This window comes from Ascaphus truei, chromosome 20, assembly GCF_040206685.1.
Source record: "Ascaphus truei isolate aAscTru1 chromosome 20, aAscTru1.hap1, whole genome shotgun sequence".
NCBI lineage: Eukaryota > Metazoa > Chordata > Amphibia > Anura > Ascaphidae > Ascaphus > Ascaphus truei.
The window spans coordinates 3,086,181-3,091,584 of record NC_134502.1 but is presented as its reverse complement, the minus strand read 5'-3'; positions in this window follow the sequence as shown (position 1 = coordinate 3,091,584).

The window sequence follows — 5,404 nt, the reverse complement described above, 5'->3', positions numbered from 1 at the left end:
GGTGAAGGGGGGTGAGGGGTGGGTGAAGGGGGGTGAGGGGTGGGTGAAGGGGGTGAGGGGTGGGTGAAGGCCGCTCACTCACCCGTCCGGAAGCTCCCACGTGGATCTGAGGCGGGAGGCAGCTTGTTGTGGCCGCTCCCCCGCTGTGTCCCGGGCACTCGCTCCCCCGCTGACAGTAGCGGCGCCGGGGGGGGGGGGGAGGGGGCTGAAAGCACGGGAGACACGGGGTGAGGAGGAGGTGCGCACGGGTGTGGAGGCTGATGTTCGGGGAGGAAGAGGCGGAGGCTCCGGGACCGGCGGGTATGTGAGCCCCACCCCCCGGGTTATACATGCTGCTAATGTACACCCCCCCTACTCTGTGTGTGTGTGTGTGTGTGTGTGTGTCCCTGTGTGTGTCCCTGTGTGTGTGTGTGTGTCCCTGTGTGTGTGTCCCTGTGTGTGTGTATGTGTGTGTGTTTGTGTCCCTGTGTGTCCTTTGGCCCGTCACTCCGCCTCAGGCCAATTAGAGGTGTGCGGGGGCGGCCCAAGGGACCAATGAGATTTCCCTAGGGACACCGGACATCAGGCAGGCAGGCAGGCAGGCAGGCAGGCAGGCAGGCAGGCAGGCAGGCAGGCATACAGTGCTTTCACTAATATAGTATAAGATTAGTAGATTTTCTTTAGGTGTAATTTAGAGTGCTAACAAGGGGGTTGTCTATGTCGTTTTCATTTGTGTGTTCTATATATATAAAATTCTCAGATATACGAGTTTTGGGATTAGCAGGAATTATAAATAATTATATAGACGTATGACCTCAGCCTTTAACGAGGGAATATTTTGAACATCTCCCCTCATGTATATACAGTATATATTGGATATTTTCAAATGCACAGCGGTTTAAAAAATACAATAAACAGTCCTGTGTTTGACGGGCAGAGGGGAGATGTTCAAAATATTCCCTCGTTAAAGGCTGAGGTCATACGTCTATATAATTATTTATAATTCCTGCTAATCCAAAACTCGTATATCTGAGAATTTTTTGAGTAATGGATATGGTAAAAAGAAGTCTTTTGCCCCATAAATGTGACTGTCCTGTACGCGGGAGGTATATAAGCCTAGAGGTTCCAGGGTAGGGGATATCAGAGCTTTGTGAGTACACCTGACATTAATAGCTGTCCCTGGAGTGGGTTTATACTCAGCACCCAGCATGGCTAGTGAACGCTCCCTGTGTAATGTCGGCATGTGGGTTGTGGCTGCCTGTCTCATACTGAGTCTGCAGGTAGCAGGTGAGTTCTTTATACCCCCTCTCTCTTTCTGTCTCTTCCTCTCTCTCCCACCTTCTCTCTCTCTCCCCTCTATCTCTCCACCTTCTCTCTCTTCCCATCTCTCTCTCCTAATCTCTCTCCCCAACTTTCTCACTTCCCCCTCCTCTTCTCTCTCTCAACATCTCTCTCTCTCCCTCTTTCTGGCTCTCCACCTCTGTCCCCCTCTCTCAATCTATCCCTCTCTCTCCATCTCTCTCTTCCTCCCACTTTTTATATCCCCTTATCGCTGGCTCCCCATCTGTCTCTGTCTGTCCCTCTCTTTCCCCCTCTCTATACAGTACCTCTATATTTCTCCCTCCCACTTTTATTCTCTCCCCCCTAACTCTCTCTCCACATCTCCCCCTCACGCTCTCTCTCTCTTTCTCTCTTCCTGTTCTCCCATTTCTTTATTATTATTTTCCTCACTCTTGCCGTTCTCTTTCTTATCTTCTTTGTTTTTCCTGCTGTTATTTTAATCTCTTTCTTTCTTTCTTTCTTTCTTTCTTTCTTTCTTTCTTCCTTCTTTTTCTTTTACATTCTTTTGCTATCTCTCTTTGTATCTCTCTTACCCTTCCTTCCCTTTCAATTTCTCTGTCTCTCTTCTCTACCCTCTCTCTCTCTGTTTCCCCCTGATCTCGGTCTCTCTTCTCTGCTATCTCTCCCCCCACCCTCTTTTTCAGTCTTACTGTACTTCTCTGTTCTCTCTCCCTTTCTCTCTCCCCTTTTCTCTCCCTCTCCCTTTCTCTCTTCCCTTTTCTCTCCCTCTCCCATTTATTCTCTCTCCCTTTCTCTCTCCCCTTTTCTCTCCCTCTCCCATTAATTCTCTCTCCCTTTTTCTCTCCCTCTCCCATTTATGCTCTCTCCCTTTCTCTCTCCCCTTTTCTCTCCCTCTCCCATTTACTCTCTCTCACTTTCTCTCTCCCTTTCTCTCTCCCCTTTTCTCTCCCTCTCCCATTTACTCTCTCTCGCTTTCTCTCTCCCTTTCTCTCTCCCGTTTTTCTCTTCCTCTCCCATTTATTCTCTCTCCCTTTCTCTCTCCCCCTTTCTCTTCCTCTCCCATTTATTCTCTCCCCCTTTCGTCCTCTAATTTCTCTGCTCTTCTCTGATCTTTCACCCCTCTCTTTCCCCCTTTCTTCTCTTCTACCCTCTCTCTTTCTCTCCACTCCTCTGTTTGCTTTTACCTGCTCTTCTTATCTCTTTGAAAACTTCTCTCTCTCTCTCTCCTACAATCTGTCTCTCACTCTCTTTTTGTCTTGCCTTTTAAGTGTCTCTCCTCTCTCTCTCCCCCTCTTTCTGTCTCCTCAGTCTCTCCTTCCTCTTTCTCACTCTCTCTCTGTTTCTGTCACTTTTTCTATTTTATGAATTTAACACAACCTTTGTTTCTTCTTTTTATTCCAACAGAGGCTCAGACAAACACAACTGTCACTGGTATGTATTATAGCACTAACATAAGCTATGTGTCTGTCCATCACCCGCAGGGTGACAGTGACACAGACAGAAGGGAGATATGAGTCTGTCCCTCCCCCCGCAGGGTGACACAGAGACACAGACAGAAGGGAGCTATGAGTCTGTCTCTCCCCCTGCAGGGTGACACAGAGAAACAGACAGAAGGGAGCTATGAGTCTGTCCCTCCCCCTGCAGGGTGACACAGTGACACAGACAGAAGGGAGCTATGAGTCTGTCCCTCCCCCCGCAGGGTGACACAGTGACACAGACAGAAGGGAGCTATGAGTTTGTCCCTCTCCTCGCAGGGTGACACAGTGACACAGACAGAAGGGAGCTATGAGTCTGTCCCTCCCCCCACAGGGTGACACAGACAGAAGGGAGCTATGAGTCTGTCCCTCCCCCCGCAGGGTGACACAGTGACACAGACAGAAGGGAACTATGAGTCTGTCCCACCCCCGCAGGGTGACACAGTGACACAGACAGAAGGGAGCTATGTATCTGTCTCTCCCCCTGCAGGGTGACACAGTGACACAGACAGAAGAGAGCTATGCATCTGTCCCTCCCCCCGGAGGGTGACACAGTGACACAGACAGAATGGAGCTATGAGTCTGTCCCTCCCCCCTCAGGGTGACACAGTGACACAGACAGAAGGGAGCTATGAGACTGTCCCTCCCCCTGCAGGGTGACACAGTGACACAGACAGAAGGGAGCTATGAGTCTGTCCCTCCCCTCGCAGGGTGACACAGTGACACAGACAGAAGGGAGCTATGAGTCTGTCCCACCCCCGCATGGTGGCACAGTGACACAGACAGAAGGGAGCTATGTGTCTGTCCCTCCCCCTGCAGGGTGACAGTGACACAGACAGAAGGGAGCTATGAGTCTGTCCCTCCCCCGCAGGTGACACAGTGACACAGACAGAAGGGAGCTATGAGTCTGTCCCTCCCCCCCGCAGGGTGACACAGTGACACAGAAAGAAGGGAGCTATGAGTCTGTCCCTCCCCCCGCAGGGTGACACAGTGACACAGACAGAAGGGAGCTATGAGTCTGTCCCTCCCCTCGCAGGGTGACACATACAGAAAGGAACTATGAGTCTGTCCCTCTCCCCTCAGGGGGACACAGACAGAAGGGAGCTATGAGTCTGTCTCTCCCCCCGCAGGGTGACACAGTGTCCCTCTCTCTTGTCACAGGTGTCCCAGGATGGGGTGTAGCTCTCTTAGTCCTGACCTCGCTGATCCTTGCCTCCCTGCTTTGCAGTCTGTGCTGTGTGGTAAGTATAGAAATCGAAACCCCAAACACTTAGATAGGGTGCTAGCTCTGTCCTTTCTTTAACATAGTAAATGATCTTGAACTTAATGGGATAAGAGGACATCTCACATAGGGGATTCCAGTAAGTTAATAGGGTACTCAGTGCCTCCATCTAATGGAATAAGAGGGTGTCTTACACAAGGGATTCCTATAAATTAATAGGGTCACCGGTGCCTCCCTGTGATGGGTTAAGAGGGCGTCTCACACAGGGGATCCCTATAAGGTAATAGGGTCAGCGGTGCCTCCCTGTGATGGGATAAGAGGGCGTCTCACACGGGGGATTCCTATAAGGTAATAGGGTCAGCGGTGCCTCCCTGTGATGGGATAAGAGGGAGTCTCACACAGGGGGATTCCTATAAGGTAATAGGGTCAGCGGTGCCTCCCTGTGATGGGATAAGAGGGCGTCTCACACGGGGGATTCCTATAAGGTAATAGGGTCAGCGGTGCCTCCCTGTGATGGGATAAGAGGGAGTCTCACACAGGGGGATTCCTATAAGGTAATAGGGTCAGCGGTGCCTCCCTGTGATGGAATAAGAGGGCGTCACACACAGGGGATTCCTATAAGGTAATAGGGTCAGTGCTACCTCCCTGTGATGGGATAAGGGGGCGTCTCCCACAGGGGATTTCAACAACGTAATTAATGGATAAAAAAATTCTATGAATTAACTATTTGTATTAATTATCTAATCTACCCAATTTATTATGTTCTCTTTCAGCCTTTGCTGTGTAGGAGCAGTGGAGGAGGCAGCCATTGTGGATTTTCACTTTCAAAATGACACTGAAAAGTCTATTTGCAATGCATTCTGGTCCCTGTAGTCTTGATCTCCCTCTGGTTCTGGATTTGCAATGCATTTGGGTCCCTGAAGTTTTGATTTCTCTCTGGTTTTCCATTTGCAATGCATTTGGGTCCCTGAAGTTCTGATTTCTCTCTGGTTTTCTATTTGCAATGCATTCTGGTTCCTGTAATCCTGATCGCTCTCTGATCTGGGATTTGCAATGCATTCTGGTCATAATCTCTCCCTACCTCTGTTTTTTTTCTGAACTTTACATATATGGAATTGTATTTATTAAAATGATACACTCAAAATATTAATTCTAGCATGTGTACCTCTAATGTGAAGGTGAAAGCTGTTGAAAATGTATTTTAATATCTGTTAAAATGTGTAAGAGAGAAATCATTAAAAAGTGTTTAAATAATACAGTTTACGCATTTTCTTTATTTTATATATCTTTCAAGCTATCTATCTATTTGACTGTGCAGTTAGATGGTGGTGACCCGGGGAAATTGAGACGTAAAACTTGGACTAGGAGTGTGACCTACACCAAGATTGAATTATTGGACTACCAAGATAGACTGAGGGCCTATGGC